The sequence below is a fragment of the Scyliorhinus canicula genome, chromosome 10, assembly GCF_902713615.1.
Source record: "Scyliorhinus canicula chromosome 10, sScyCan1.1, whole genome shotgun sequence".
In the NCBI taxonomy this organism is placed as follows: Eukaryota; Metazoa; Chordata; class Chondrichthyes; order Carcharhiniformes; family Scyliorhinidae; genus Scyliorhinus; species Scyliorhinus canicula.
Genome location: NC_052155.1, coordinates 31,451,782 through 31,469,490, shown reverse-complemented (window position 1 = coordinate 31,469,490; position 17,709 = coordinate 31,451,782). Strand labels below are relative to the sequence as shown.

The 17,709-nt window shown below is 42.0% G+C and overlaps 1 protein-coding gene across 10 annotated transcripts in view; it reads right to left on the bottom strand.

The window, feature by feature from the left end:
* adgrb1a (adhesion G protein-coupled receptor B1a) overlaps nt 1–17,709 on the bottom strand; it is an 846,604-nt gene that overhangs the window by 747,392 nt on the left and 81,503 nt on the right. The window lies entirely within an intron of this gene.

Sequence of the window (17,709 nt, the reverse complement as noted above, 5' to 3'; positions counted from 1 at the left end):
TAGGCTGCCTTCCCCTTTGAGGGGGAGAGTCGACTGGTGGTGATTTAACCTTGGGATCACCACACCTCAGGCAAGGGGCAGGATTGAGAAGGCAGGGCCTTCATCAATAATCTCAGTCGGTACAGGAATTGAACCCATGCTGTTGGTCTTGTTCTGGATCACACATCAGCTGTCCAGCCCACTGAGCTTAACCCGCTCATATTTTAAAACAATGATAAATACTTAGATATCTCGAAGGTTTAATCTGTTTCAATAATTTGGGGTTTTATTTTGCGACCTTGTACTGTCGCGTTCTGGCGTCACACTTGAAGGTCAGTCATCCAATTATTGCTAAATTAAAGACCATTTTGTGAATTCTGTTTGAGGAATTGAGTCAATGCAGACCAACGGATTAGCTCTAGAAATTCCCTTATATCAAATGTTCACCAAATGCTGAACTCAGAATGAATCCCTCAAGTAACTTGTAACAGAGAAATCAAGTTGCAGCACACATATTAGTCAGAATAGTTTAACTCAATTTCTTCATAGGCTGAGAAAAATGGGCTGCCAAAAGTCATTAAATGAGCATTCATTTCAATTGAATCAAATCAAAATTCACTCCTTAACAGTATTAGTTGAAATATACAAAACTAACCTGGAGAATATGCATAGCAGGTGGCAGTCATTGGGCCTCTGCTGGCAACACTTATTCCAGAATGAAGATCTTTGCCACTATGTGAGTAATTTCTATTCTAGAATAGTCATGCTGATGTGACAGTGCAGCATTCTAGAACTGGGCCACTAATCTAATGAGAACAATCCCCAAACTAGGACAAACACTACTGGCCAGATAGACTCATGAATATACATAAAAATGATCAAGGAGCAGGAGTAGGCCAATCAGTCCCTCGGGCCTTCTCTGCCATTTAAGATCATGGCTGATCTGACAGTAACTTCAAATCTGCATTCTTCCTACCCCGATAACCCATCACCCCTTGCTTATCAATAATCTACCTTGGGGGCTGCCTGGGGGGGGGGGGGGGGGGAGGACTGGTGCGCGCGAGAGGGCGGGCGAGGGAGGGACATTTGCCTAGAGGGTTTGTGTTGTAAATAATTTAAAAATTAGTAGGGGTAAATGTTTGTATGGAAAAACTCTTTCAATAAAAATTATTTAAAAAAAGACTTCCTGAAGGAGGTTGGTCTGACATTGCTCCCATAATTAGGCAATTCTCTCCAAGATCTTATCTGATAAAAACTTCAGATGGAAACATTCTGAGAAGAAGTCGTAGAGATCTACTTCAAGTCAAAGCTACTGCGAAGATTTTTCCTAATCTTGACTTTAATCAAACAATTTCAAATCAGATTGAACAGCAAATGCATTCAAATTTGATGATCAACAAAAAGATTTAAACTTCTTCATCACTTTTGACATTAAGAAGATCGGCAAGGAGAAGAAGACCCAATCGTCTGAATTTGTGAACTTTTTCATAATTCTAGTGATTGCTATACAATGTATACACTGCATTTCATATGTAAAATTTTCTTTCCATATTTGCAAGAAAATGTTAAAAAAGGGGGATGTAGTGATCTCAGTATATTAATATACATGATTAATGTATGTAAACCTAGTACAGTCAATTCAACACTAGATGTCTCACTATCAGGTGATATAAAAATCTTCAGTCTAAAAAAAAAAAAAAAAAAAAAATAATCTACCTTGGGCTGCACAGTGGTTAGTACTGATGCCTCACAGCATCAGAGAACCGGGTTCAATTCCAGCCTCGGGTGACTGTCTGTGTGGAGTTTGTACTCTCTCCCCATGTCTGCGTGGGTTTCCTCTGGGTGCTCCGGTTTCCTCCCACAGTTCAATGATGTGCAAATTAGGTGGATTTACCATGCTAATTGCCCTTTAAATTCCAAAAGGTTAGATGGGATTACTGGGTTATGGGGATAGGGTGGGGGCCTGACCCTCGGTAGGAGAGGCTGAATGGCCTCCTTCTGCACTGTAAGGATTCTATGATTCTATCCACCTCTGTCTTAAAAACATTCAAATACTTTGCTACTGTCACCAAATCCTTAACAGAGTTCCAAAGACTCATGACCCTCTGAGAGAAATATTTACTTAATCTCCATTTTAAATGGGTGACTCTACCCTGTCAGGTTCCCTCATGATCTTATATGTTTCAGTCAAATCACCTCTTAATCTTCTAAACTCCAGCAGACACTCAAAATCTATTGTTAACTTTAATGGAAAAAGCAGAGACTGATCAAGGTACATGATGGAAACCTGTTGCATAAATCTAGGTCAGAGCAAAAAACTTGTCACCTGGCAAATGTTACAGAATCTGTTTCTTTCCTTAGTAATGATAGAGTAAGTACTTTAATGAGCAACTGTTTTGCATGCATCCAAGGATGTTTCAATTAAAGAAGCTTCGCTCTCCAGCTTTTTAAATGTTACACAAACACTAGAAACTACATTATTCCCCAGTTACCAGGCGCTGTAAACTAAATGGTAAGCTTTTTCTCTTAAAATAGGCTTACTAATTAATAAATTGTAAGGCAGTCCAACCCAATTCATGTCTAATGCAATAAACTGTTCCCAGAGCATATCAGTGTCTGAAAACATCAGAAGGAAAAATTACCCATAATACAGGGGGTAATTTCAATTTAACTCCCTTTGGATTCAATGGAGAGGACAATCTGATGGGGTGTGAAAACAAAGTGGCATTTATAATCTGGCAGCCCATCCCAATTGTGTCAACTTCACACCACACCGAGCAGATTCATGAAACCATTGAATAAAAGGATTCATGCCACAAAGAAGGAGGCTATTTGGTCCATCGTTGCTATACTAGGAAGAGCTAATCAATTAGTCCCAGACCCTTGATATTTTCTTGTAGCTCTGTAAATCTTTCCTTTGCAAAAATTTGCTCTGTTCTCTTTTGAAACTTGTTCAGGAATCTGCTTCCACCGCAATTTCAGACAGTGTATTCAAAATCAATAGCAATTCCGAATCAAGGGTCAGATTAAAATAACTCCCACCATCTTTTGTGAGTCGTGTTTCAGCAGTCTACTGGTTATGACAACATCACACAAGCTGCTGACTACACTATGCAGTATTCCAAATGATGGATGGAGAAATGGAATGTGGGTTGCCCTTATGACTGTAAATTTATTATATAGGTTTCAGTTGCCGAAAGTCAGGTGACATTGTTGAATTATGCTTGGGCATTGCTTCCAAATCACAGGAATAAAGATATAACTGTCAGTCGGTGTCCAAGCGAATGTCAATGGCAAACCTTCCATGGATCTTGAGCCTAACTCACATACTTTGATGAGATGACCTTTTCAGTGAAGATAGTTGTCCCTTAATTTATTTATTTGAAGATATGGTGAATAGGGAATTCACCCTATTAAAACCAATAGGGCAGAACTTCTTGTTGGAGACACCGAGATGCAATTACTTAATGTGTTTGTACTACATTCATGTGGGTATTATGTTGACAAATGTTAACCCATTTCATGTCTATGCAATAACTGTACACACAGGGCTTTGTACGAATACATCAAACAGTCATTGATTTTGATATATTGAGTATTTCCATATTTAAAATGCAAAGCACCCCAGAATATATTCTCCCAGCGGATGTCAATAATATTCTACCACTTGTCTTTTCATTTATGAACTATGCGCCTTATTCCTTCATTTTTCAAATCGCACATATATAAACAGTCTCTTGGGCTGATCTCGGCACAGCACTTCACATTTCTCCAGCAAAATCTGCTCATAGATCATCAGAGCTCTTCATTGATTTGAAGTCTTGACTTTTGTCTGTTGTTTTCTCCTCTGCTTCTCGATTATGTCTTGGTTGGTCATTTTTCATCCAAGGAATCAGCTTCCCTAACTTGAGAAGACCAGTCCTGAAGAGTCAGTTTGAAACATTCAGCCTTACCTTTGATCATCCAGATACCAATCGATTTGTTTTTCATGCACTGTCTAGTTTGATTTCAGATTACATTCATTTGTAATACAGAGTCAGGCATCCAATGATCACTGTATTATACCACTTCACTGATTTAAACGTTACATACTTATTGAGGATATTAATGTCATTAGGATTTTGTAATTGCACTTTGGAGATTACAGGTGTTAATGAATGGAATCATGCCAACTCTTAACCCCTGCCTGCCAGCCCTCCCAACCACACCAGCCTCACAACTCAAAGGTCTTCAGCATAAATCAGGTTGTTATTCACAGACACTCTCATTGACTCGCAGTACTCCAGTCATGTAAGGGAGGTGGGGGGTCAGTTAGCTCAGTTGGCTGGTTTGTGATGCGGAGCGACGCTGACAATTCCTGTACCAGCTGACGTTATCCATGAAGGCCCTGCCTTCTCAACCTTGCCCCTCGCTTGAAGTATGGTAACCCTCAGGTTGAATCACCATCAGTCAGCTCTCAAAGGGGAGAGCAGGTGGCACAATGGTTAACACTGATGCTTTACAACGCCAGGGTCCCAGGTTCGACATTCGACGTAGCTCATTATCTGTGCGGAGTCTGCATATTCTCCCAATGTCTGCGTGAGTTTTTTCCAGGTGCTCTGGTTTCCTCCCACAAGTCCCAAAAGACATGCTGTTAGGTGATTTGGACATTCTTAATGCCCCCTCTGTATACCCGAACAGGCGCCAGAGTGTGGCGACCAGGGGTTTTTCATGGTAACTTCATTGCAGTGTTAATGTAAGCCTACCTGTGACAATAAAGATTATTTACATTTTTACAATGTATCATCCTCTGGGACAGTGGTGACATTTACATTTAGTTTTACTTCTTGAGTTCCCGACCTCCTGCAGTAACAAGGTACTGTTCTGAAAAAGTAACTGGTTGCTGAGCAAACAAATCTTATTTGAAGTACCATTTTTTTGTTGGGTTTCTCTCCAATGTTGTAACCTCTACCCTTCGTACCTTCATGAGTGCTAGTAGTTTTTCATAACCTTGCCCGAGCAAACATTCTGTAAAGGTCAGTCAGCCTAGACAGCATCAGCAGCTTGTCAACTGTGCAGAACATTAAACCCTGGAACAATCTATTCTCACCCACTCAGCCCCACACTCTTGAAACATTCTTGAGCCCAACGGCAATAAAGTCAATTGCAGCACGAGCTGAGCATGCAAATTGAGTATAGACGAGAGATTTAGACTGAGGTCTTCCAGTCTTCACTCCATAATACACCAGGATTTGTTTTTACCCATTGGATGATGAGAGGAGCTTACAAAACATTCAAATTAGAATTTGAAATAGCGAGAGGGGGAAAAAAACAAATTGCAAGGCAAATGCTGAATAACATTTTGTGTTTCAATTTACATCTAGCTCTGAATGTGAAAGGAATATTGTTGGTTTCTTCTGCATTATATGGGTCACCTACAGACTTTAATATGGATTGTTTCATTCAGAAATGATTCCGTAGTTTCGAGTTGCAAAGTGTTAGATTTATTGGACAAATTATTTCTCACTCACTGCTAATTTACTAAGGGTGTCAGTTCATTCCAGATTGCAGTCTGTAATCTGGATTTCTAAATAGGTAGATACCTAGCTGGCAGGCATAAATTCTATTGCAGTCTATACCTTACTGCATGTTGTACTGATCTCACTGATATAGCTATGCTCCCCAGAGCAATCTTTAATATCAGGAGACAATAAGAAGAGATGCATGCAAGCTTAACATTTTAACTTTAATAAAGAATTTTTAAATGTGAAAAGTTCCTGCGGAGCCCAGAGAAACATTGAACATTTTAAAACTATCAGCAATATAAACACCCAAGCAATGAGAAATGTTTAAGTAGAAATTGCATGCCGAAGGATCGAAAATGCTTAGCATTGGTGTGGAAATGATGGGACATTAGCAATAAAAGGTTACCATAACTTTCTTTTTGATTTGGCCGGAGAGGAGCTAAGTATCACAACAACAGCCTCCCCGGACAGGCGCCGGAATGAGGCGACTAGGGACTTTTCACAGTAACTTCATTGAAGCCTACTCATGACAATAAAGCGATTTTCATTTCAGTTTTCCACATATTGAGAAGAGCATTCATCTTGTTGAATCTCATCATTTGTGAGTCCTAACTCTCCCAGCCTAGTATCTAGTTGCACTTTGAATCCCCCGGTATCTGAAAGACTATCCTATATAATTATCACACAAAGAAATCCTTTCTGCTGTATGTTTTTAACTCAGTTTTGAACATTTACATTGATGTTCAACACCTCAATTGTTTTAAGGCAACTTTTGAGTTTCACTTAGGGAGGCTGAAAACAGGGAATTATGAGCCAGTTAGCCTGACATCAGTAGCAGGGATAATGCTGTAGTATGTTATAAAGGATGTGATACCAGGACACTTGGAAAATTTCAGCAGTCCCTAGCCAAATCATACTGGATTTTTTTGAGAATGTGATTAGCAGAACAGATAAAGGATAACCAGTGGGTGTGGTGTATTTTCAGAAAGGTTTTGATAAAGTCCAACATAGGAGGTTAGTGTACAAAATTAAAACACATGGCATTTGGGGGTAAATATGGATTGAGATTTGGTCAGCAGACAGAAAAGAAGAAAGTAGAAATAGATTTTTCCAAAAGTAGCAGGTGTTAACTAATTGGGGTCCCTCAGGATTCGGTGTTCAGATCCCAGTTATTCACAATGTGCATCAATGAATTTGATGTGGGAGCCAAATGTGATATTTCCAAGTTTGCTGACAACACAAAACTTGGTGGGAAAGTGACTGATGAGAAGGAAGTAAAGACATTTCAATGTGATTTAGACAAGTTGAGTGAGTGGGCAAATCCATGGCAAATGCAGTATCAGGTGGATAAATGTGAAGTTATCCACTCTGGCAGGAAAAACAGAATGGCAAAGTGTCACTAAAATGTTGATAGATTGGGAAAAGCTGATATCCAAAAGGACCTGGCTGTCCTTGTATACCAGTCTCTGAAAGCATGCATACAGACACAGCAAGCAGTTAAGAAGACAAATGATATGTTGGCCTTTATTGTAAGGGAACTTGAGTCCAGGTGCAAGGATGACTTACAGCAGCTGTACTGGGCCTTGGTAAGATCACACTCAAGTACTGTGTGCAGTTTTGGTTTCCTAAGAAAGGATATCATTGCCATCGAGGGAATGCAACGAAGGTTCACCGAACTGATTTCTGGGATGTTAGGTTTGTCATATGAGGAGAGAATGGGTCGACTTGCCCTGTATTTACTGGAATTCAGAAAACAAGGGGTCTCATTGAAATGTATAAAATTCTGACAAGGCTGGACAGGATGCAGAGATGTTGTTTCCTCTGAACAAACAAAGAACAAAGAAAATTACAGCACAGGAACAGGCCTTTCGGCCCTCCCAGCCTGCTCCGATCCAGATCCTTTATCTAAACCTGTCTCCTATTTTCCAAGGTCTGCTTCCCTCTGTTCCCCGCCGGTTCATATATCTGTCTAGATGCATCTTAAATGATGCTATCGTGCCCGCCTCTACCACCTCCGCTGGCAAAGCGTTCCAGGCACCCACCACCCTCTGTGCAAAAAACTTTCCACGCACATCTCCCTTAAACTTTCCCCCTCTCACCTTGAAATCGTGACCCCTTGTAATTGACACCCCAAATCTTGGAAAAAGCTTGTTGCTATCCACCCTGATACCTCTCATAATTTTGTAGACCTCAATCAGGTCCCCCCTCAACCTCCGTATTTCCAACGAAAACAATCCTAATCTACTCAACCTTTCTTCATAGCTAGCACCCTCCATACCAGGCAACATCCTGGTGAACCTCCTCTGCACCCTCTCTAAAGCATCCACATCCTTCTGGTAATGTAGCGACCAGAACTGCACGCAGTATTCCAAATGTGGCCTAACCAAAGTCCTATACAACTGTAACATGACCTGCCGACTCTTGTACTCAATACCCCGTCCGATGAAGGCAAGCATGCTGTATGCCTTCTTGACAACTCTATCGACCTGCATTGCCACCTTCAGGGTACAATGGACCTGAACTCCCAGATCTCTCTGTACATCAATTTTCCCCAGGACTCTTCCATTGACCATATAGTCCGCTCTTGAATTAGGTCTTCCAAAATGCATCACCTCGCATTTGCCTGGATTGAACTCCATCTGCCATTTCTCTGCCCAACTCTCCAATCTATCTATATTTTGCTGTATTCTCTGACAGTCCTCCACACAATCTGCAACTCCACCAATCTTAGTATCATCTGCAAACTTGCTAATCAGACCACCTATACCTTCCTCCAGATCATTTATGTATATCACAAACAACAGTGGTCCGAGCACGGATCCCTGTGGAACACCACTAGTCACATAGAACGATACAGCGCAGTACAGGCCCTTCGGCCCTCGATGTTGCACCGACATGGAAAAAATCTAAAGGCCATCTAACCTACACTATGCCCTTATCATCCATATGCTTATCCAATAAATTTTTAAATGCCCTCAATGTTGGCGAGTTCACTACTGTTGCAGGTAGGGCATTCCACGGCCTCACCACTCTTTGCGTAAAAAACCCACCTCTGACCTCTGTCCTATATCTATTACCCCTCAATTTAAGGCTATGTCCCCTCGTGCTAGCCACCTCCATCCGCGGGAGAAGGCTCTCGCTGTCCACCCTATCTAACCCTCTGATCATTTTGTATGCCTCTATTAAGTCACCTCTTAACCTTCTTCTCTCTAACGAAAACAACCTCAAGTCCATCAGCCTTTCCTCATAAGATTTTCCCTCCATACCAGGCAACATCCTGGTAAATCTCCTCTGCACCCGTTCCAAAGCTTCCACGTCCTTCCTATAATGAGGCGACCAGAACTGTACGCAATACTCCAAATGCGGCCGTACTAGAGTTTTGTACAACTGCAACATGACCTCATGGCTCCTGAACTCAATCCCTCTACCAATAAAGGCCAACACACCAGAGGCCTTCTTCACAACCCTATCAACCTGGGTGGCAACTTTCAGGGATCTATGTACATGGACACCGAGATCCCTCTGCTCATCCACAGTACCAAGAATTTTACCATTAGCCAAATATTCCGCATTCCTGTTATTCTTTCCAAAGTGAATCACCTCACACTTCTCCACATTAAACTCCATTTGCCACCTCTCAGCCCAGCTCTGCAGCTTATCTATGTCCCTCTGTAACCTGCAATATCCTTCCGCACTGTCTACAACTCCACCGACTTTAGTGTCGTCTGCAAATTTACTCACCCATCCTTCTGTGCCCTCCTCTAGGTCATTTATAAAAATGACAAACAGCAACGGCCCCAGAACAGATCCTTGTGGTACGCCACTCGTAACTGAACTCCATTCTGAACATTTCCCATCAACTACCACTCTCTGTCTTCTTTCAACTAGCCAATTTCTGATCCACATCTCTAAATCACCCTCAATCCCCAGCCTCCGTATTTTCTGCAATAGCCGACCGTGGGGAACCTTATCAAACGCTTTACTGAAATCCATATACACCACATCAACTGCTCTACCCTCGTCTACCTGTTCAGTCACCTTCTCAAAGAACTCGATAAGGTTTGTGAGGCATGACCTACCCTTCACAATACCATGCTGACTGTCCCTAATCATATTATTCCTATCTAGATGATTATAAATCGTATCTTTTATAATCCTTTCCAAGACTTTACCCACCACAGACGTTAGGCTCACCGGCCTATAGTTACCGGGGTTATCTCACCTTTCTCCATTTTGAGACACTCCCTTCCACCACTACTCTCTGTCTCCTTTTGTCTAGCCAGGTCTTTATCCATCTAGCTAGTACACCCTGAACCTCATACGACTTCACTTTTTCCATCAACCTGCCATGGGAAACTTTATCAAACTCCTTACTGAAGTCCATGTAGAACCCCTCTGGGTGAGGGGTTCTATAACAAGTGGACAGAGTCTCAGGGGTAGGTCATTTAGGACTGAGATGAGGAGAAGCATCTTCACTCAAGTGTGGTGAACCTGTGGAATTATCTACCACAAAGGGTGGTGGAGGCTATTTAAGACTAAATAGTGTTCCAGGCCAAAAGGCATCAGGGTATGGGGGGAGATTGGGGTGTGACTTTGGGGTAAAGGATCAGCCATGATTATATTGAATTGGGAAGCAGGCTCAAAGGGCTGAATGGCCTACTTATTTTCCTATTTTCTATATTTCTAAGTAACTCAAGAACAGCAGGGAATTTCAAAGCTTTCGTTTTGGCAGAGTTACAATATTTGGCAGGGAATTAAAGTTCTCTTTTCATGCCTCCGTTCATTTGAAGAGTTCCAAGGAAAGTAAATTCCTGAGCAATTGACTCAAGCTTTTATCAGTGGTCTCAATTTCATTTGTAAAATATGATTTAAAGTTTCGGTATCAGGAATGAGCTGATTCATTTATTTTGAAAGAAAGGGAACAGTATTGACTGGAGAAGAAACTGTTATTTGTTCAAAATGTCATAGAGGTGTGAGGAGATAAATAATGTGAGGGTTCCTTTCATTTGTCAGCTGAATCAGTAATAAGGGGATATCAGGTTATACTTAGTTATAAATCAGAAAGGTGAAGATCAGGAAAAACGTTGTTCATGCAAGTGATTATTATATGTAAGGAGGCATTACCGAAGTGACTACTAAAAATAAATATTTGCATTCATACAGCATCTTTCTCCATTTCAGGGCATCCCAAAGCAATTTACAGCCAATAAAGTCCTTAAATTGAGTGACTAATTTTATTCAAGAGACAAATCTTTAAGGGTGCAGGGGATTGGAATAGAAGAGGCAGTTCTGATGTGAAGCTAGCACCAACAGAGGCAAGATGATTCAAAATCACTGCCTTCTGTGCTAACCCTTCAATGCTCTGACACTAATTGGATGTTTCATTCAAAGAAACATCATACATGGTGTCCGGAAAAATGGAAATGTCACATTAATGAAGGAGGTACATTTCTAACATTGAGATTAGAATAACATATTGTTGAGGTAGCACAGAGGGAATATTCACTGGAAATATTTTTGGAGACGGAGTGGTTGGCGGGGGAGGGGGGGGGGGGGGGGGGGGGGGTGGAATTTGTTTTCCTGAACAGCCATTGTACCTTCAGTGGGAGACTTGCTAGAATCCAGTGGATTCTGTGGCTTCCAACCATCTTCCAAAGTTACTGTCACAATCAGGAGAATCCCAAAGGAAATCTCCATCAATTATTCTGTTTCCAACCAATATTAAACACGTGCAAGAACGTTACATAAACAGAAAATGCCAAACGTATCAAAATAAAGCATTCTCCAGCAGTGAATATATTTAATTTGATGGCACAAATCCACATTTCACAAATAATTCCTTTGAGACATAATAAATACTGAAAGAGACTAGATGGCATAAAGGGTTAAACATCTCTAAAACTCAAGTTCGCACCAGCCCATTCTAACGAATGAACATTATGCCCCCTCTGGTAGCAGCGAGAAATTTTGGGGAAATTAAATTGGGCAATTTTATCTCGGATCCTGATTTGCAGCACTACAAAGCACTAAAATTGATATTAATTTTGCTTAATTGGCAATCTCACTCAGAGAGGCCAAAGATGACTGGTGTGGAGAGTGATGAATGTCTCGCTCTCATTTTTTAATTTAACATGCTGTCACTTGACATCATCTGCAAGCATGAGATCAGCTTTCACCTGCATGTTGCTGTCCCCAGGAATACGTCTACCACTACTTCCCTCAAAGCCCTTGAACCGCAGACCCCTCCCCACGTTCATACTATTGGATTCCCTGTTTAAACTCAAATCGTGGGACAAATCTCAACTTCTTGCAACTGAAACACTGGAATGCCCAAGCCGTTTTCACCGGCTCTCACCAGAAACACTGCTCCTTTGGCTGTGGAGAGGTCTGGAATTGACTGTAATCCCTCCAGATGCCCCAAACTGTAATCTTGGCCTCCTTTCAATCCCAAGTTGACCTTCGAATCCTTCCATCAATCACCAGGACCACTTACCTTCACTGCTTCTGCATTGGCCTTCGCTTCACCCCTTGCACTGTAGTGGCCTTTGCACTTGCTGTCATTAGGCCAACACTTGACTAGTCCAAGGCTGCACTTGATAAGCCCTCCTTCCCTTAATAAACACTATTTGTCCAAAGTAGATATTGTCCTGCACTACCAGTCGACCATCATTCCCAACCTTACTGCCCCTCAATGCATCACGATTCAAAGAAATGCTCATCTGAAACTAAATCCCTCCAGAGCCTTGCCGCACCTTGGGCTGAATTAAGCAGGGGAATGGGGAACAGGATGCGGATCCACATGCACCCCCTCTTCCCCTGGAAACCACATTGATATGAGGTGACCCATAACAAGCTGAGCAGCCCTGCAGCCATGAAACATTGAGGTTCATTAGCCAGGCTGGAACTCCCAACCTCTAGTGCTGCCAGAATTGGCTGCAGCTCCATCAGTCCCAGCAGTACCAGGAAGGCATCAGTAAACATCTGCTGGCATGCACAGTATGTTATCAGGGGCAATAGGGTTGATAACAAGCCTAAATGATCCTCAAGTGGTCATCTTAAAATGATGGGCGTTGGCTGGAATACAATGGTGCAGTGGTTAGTACTGCTGCCTCCCAGTGCCGAGGACCTGGGTTCGATCCCAACCCCAGGTCACTGTCCATGTGGAGTTTGCACATTCTCCCCGTGTCTACGTGGGTCTCACCCCCACAACCCAAAGATGTACAGGGTAGCTGGATTGGCCATGCCAACATCCTTTAATTTGAAACATTTGAAAAGAAATGACAGGCTGGCTGCCACAATTGGAGCTTCGTCCTGTCCAGGCATTTTAGTGACGGTCTCTGGAGAAGGTAGGAAGGTAGGGGCATGAGCATCCACCCATCCTATAAGTGCTCCCCACCCCCGCAAATACACCCACCAGGGCACGCCAGATTCAGTTCTGAAATATCATCCAGTTCCCCTCTGACTCCATTCCTCTGACTTGGATGTCCTGCACAAAATGTGCAGCCACCTTGCTTCCAACTTCCCACCTCTGTCTCGTCATCTTTGAAAATGTCAACACCATCACATCACCCTCCCCACCTCTCCTTTCCAGATCAACATGTTTGTAGAACCTGCTAGTGAAGCACCTTGAGGCTTTTCAGTGGTGGTACATGAATAAAAGTTGGCATTAGTATTGCTGTTGCTCTTCGGAAATGAGGAAGAAGGCACATTAGTGGAGTCAAGTAAGGGGGTCTTGGTTTTGTGTCAAACTTTGTTACAACTGCGCTTCATTTTAGCATTGGATGCCGAAAATGGAAAATTATTTCCATTCCCAATGCATTAACTTGATGTGTACAATATTCCTTCAAGATTTAATTGCATGTTTTTAATAGTTAGATTGAATGAGGGAAGTGTCCATATTATACATTGCATTATTTGTAAGAGGATTCTTTGAAATTGAATGGGATGCTGCACTGATGTATATCAACACAGGTACCACACAAAGCAGTGTAAAATGAAGTCCTCTTCTCTTCTGATAGCTCACAGTTATGCTGGGATATTTCCCACTGGAATAATGCATCTTGCAGTACACCATTCATTATGGGACATATAAAATCAGTAGGTTGTTCAACCAAGGAAGCTATTGGAGCAAAGCCTGGCACTGTGCTTGCTAATACCTACAAACACATGCACAGCCTCGTACCAGCCTCCCGTACCAGCCTCCCCGGACAGGCGCCGGAATGTGGCGACTAGGGACTTTTCACAGTAACTTCATTGAAGCCTACTCGTGACAATAAGCGATTTTCATTTCATTTTCATTTCACAGTCTTGAAGGGATCACTGGATAGAGCAGCTGGCAGCTAAAGAATGGCATATTACACAACACTGGAGGAGGGAAATGAACAAACTTTATTTCAATATGTTATGATGGCAATTATAAAAATGGGACATGCAATGGCCCGGGGGGGGGGGGGGGGGGGGGGGGGGGGGGGGGGAGTGGATGGAGGGGGGTTAGAACTTCAATTTATACCACTATGCCTTATTCTGACAGGTGTTGTACAGTGTCAAATACAAATTAACATGCTAAACCGCATTACACCCACCTAGCTTAAGTTCCATTCACTTAAAAATTATTAAATGTATTGAAACTTAAATCTCTATTCCTTATTGATAAAAAGGTTGGATCTCATGTAGTTATATTTTATTCATTTATTGAGTTCTCTTCTTGTCTTAAAGCACAATAGTTATTCCAAAATATTGTGCTTTGTGTAGTCTCCTTTGATTTAACTTGCTATTGAGAGTGACACCACATGAATAACAATATCCAAATATTCTCAACTCATTTGCTTGAGATTTTTTAACTGAATGCAAGCTGTCACTGCCCTACCTTAATCCCTCAGTAACTTGATAGTTTGTTTCAAATGGATTTTGTTAGTAAACAACATTCAACAGCAGTAAAAAAAAAACTTGATTTAACTGCATTGATGGAGCACCTTTAACCTAGTTTTTAAAAAGCCCTGAGGTGGGTCTTCACACAAAAATGGCATTTAATCAAAAGAGGCATTGGGAGAGATGGTTAAAAAGCTGGTGAACTAGAGGTGCTGTTTCAATGCTGTGCAAAATCCTCACTACTCATCCTGCAACATTACATAAGCAACAGAAGGACATGCAAAATAGGGAGGAGTAGGTCGTATGACCTCGCAAACCTACTCTGCCATTAAGATCATATATGATCTTCCACCTCAATTCCACTTTCCCTTTGATTCCTAACCCTTCATTCTTCTCATGCTACAAAAAGGACTTGAGTACTCAATCTTTTACATTCAGCAAAAAGGCCACCAAACATAATCATCAGTTAAATGGTTTCTCTACATTACATTTGTCTGAGATTAGCATTTTGTTAGAAGATCCATCAATGAAGACAATTGTTGCTCTTTCCAATGGAAGCATGCTCTGTTTCCTTTTTCTTAAAGATTTTTTTCTAAATTTAGAGTGTATCCAATTCTTTTTTGCCAATTAAGGGGCAATTAAGCGTGGCCAATCTGCCTAGCATGCACATCTGTTTGGGTTGTGGGGGCGAAACCCATGCAAGCACGGGGAGAATGTGCAAACTCCACTGGGACAGTGACCTAGAGCCAGGATTGAACCTGGGACCTCGGTGCCGTGAGGCAGCAGAGCTAACCACTGCGCCACCGTGCTGCCCCACTCTGTTTCCAGTTACGAACTAAAATCCTATGACCAATTTTCATGGTAAAATGACATTCATTCACCTTTCATTCTACACGGATGAAGAACATAAAAACACCAGCGCCAAAAGTCCCGCCCCCTTTTACCCTTTCCGCCACACTTCTGTGATGTTTTACCCATCACAGGACATCTTCATAGTAAAGTGAGTGGCCAGGTGACTCGTTCACAGATCTTAGCATCTGCAACTAGACACGTGAACAGTTGGGCAGCTGATTTGTTGCAAAAAAAACGATTAGCTGTGGCTGAGATCCATTCAGGTGTATCCAGTGAAACCGTTTTCTGCCATTAGCATTAGATTCACAATTGGTGGATTTATCACAAATTATTTAATCTTCTGGGAATGTCGAAGGAGGAAACAGAAATATTTCACTCAGTCACTTCTGTACTGCATGAATCTGTGATTTAGCAGGGAAAATGCCACTGTATAATTGTAATGCGCATTATTCAATACTGACTGGTGGCATCCATAGATTACATTTCCATAATCGGAAAGGAACTCTATCGCCATGTCATGCAAATGCATGAGGGTATCTGTGAGTGAGCTAAACCACCTCTGATCTTCTCAATCTCACTGGCTGCAGATACTAATGATGCGTCACACAGCAAACCCTGACTAAAGGGGATGAAGAACTGAGGCAACTGCCTGTCATCACAGTGGCCCTGATGTGATCAGGAACAGCCTAGAGGGGGAATCATGCTCAGCAGTCTGTGTCCATATGGCAGAATGTTGATGGATTGATTCATTGCACTAATTGTCTGCCCAAGAGGATAAATATCAATTTTGTCAAATATCACTTTTGTGTATAATTTTTATCATGAGGCAAACAAACTTACATAAAAATATATAATCTGGATACCTATTACACCAAATGGTAAATCAATTCTCTCACTGATGAACAAGAGTATTTTATTTTGTGGCCTTGCGTGTTTTTTACCAGGATCCAGCAAGAGTAAAATTATCCACAAAAAGTGAAGAAATTCTCAGATGCATATAATCCGTGATGAAACACTCACTATTGACTTGTATACGCTCTTAGCTAATTGTTGCATTTATATATGACACTTACCCTCACAATAGCACTCTGTGATAACCAGAGTGCAGGATAGGGTGCTATTGTTTGTAAAGGATCTAATCCAAAATATGTACCCAGAGATATACTGTGCATCCATTCTCATGTTAATCGTTTATTGTGCCTACTTATTATTAGATAATGTACTGTACATGGAAGCAAAATGTTTGTTTAAAGCTCCCGGTGATTGTGAATCGCCTCAATCAACGGAATGTGGAGATGGATTTGCACCCCCCCCCCCCCCCCCAAAGAATCGAAACTCCGAAATGTCCGGTGCTTTGTGACGCCTTGTCACAGGCATCTACTGTCAGTCGCGAGGGATAGTAAGACCATCGCATTTCCGAATAAATGCTGTGAACGTCACCCCTCATTGACTAAAAAAAAAACGTGCCATACATTGAAGATGTGTGTACCATCCGCTGGTGACCTGATGGGCAAAAGGAACGGTGCCCGACCGAGGTGTTAACCGAATGAGCAGCCGCTTTCACAGCGGCGAATGGACAACCCCTAACTGAGCAGAAGCCAGCCAATTTCACTTTTGTGGTTTGTGATACAGCCGCCCACCCCAATGAGACTTCTAATACATTCTCAATTCACTATTGCTGCGTCGTTGCCATAAATCATCGTGTCTTATCTTGACAGGTAACAGCACCAAACATACAAGGTACAACCATCTGTGAAAAAAGGTGTTTGGGGCCATTCACAATTGCTATCCTTTCTGAAGAATCCAGGAAAGCTGGGGTGGGGGGGGGGGGGGGTCTATTGCATTGCCAAGGAAGAATATTCTACTTCAAGACACATAACAGGTCCAGCACCGCACACAGACACCCGCCCTCTCCACTCCCCTTTCTCCTTTCCCGAAGAGAATTGCGAAAACCACCACCATTACAGGTGGGATACATTTTGATTGAAATGCAAAGATTTAAACGCTGCATAAATTACAAGGCACAATCCACATTGGCAGAACAAACATGTGCAATAACTCTTGACGACCTCGTCCTAAAATACTTCACACTTGGTTTTATGGTTTCCCCTGTGTCCCACCACCATTACCCCGTTATCCTGCACCCTTTAAGATTCCCAAACCCGGAATCTCACGACAGACGTTGCCTGATCTGCTGGGTGTTCCCCAGCACATTATTTTCTTTTGTCGCTGTTGTTTGGTTTCTGTTTCAGATTTTCAAAATTTGCAGGGCTTTTATTTTGTGTGTGTGTTTTTTTAATTGGTACACGTTGCTTGTGCACCGTTTTGACGCGTGCAATGGCGTAGATCCCAAAGAATACCGGGGTGGTACTCTGGAGTGAAGGAACGGGCTATGCTAATCAATATTTTTTTTTTTGGGGGGGGGGGGGGGGTTACAACGGCCAACAATGAGAAAGTTGCAGCCTGTGAAATAACTACATTTTTCAACGTAAGGTAAATGTGTCAT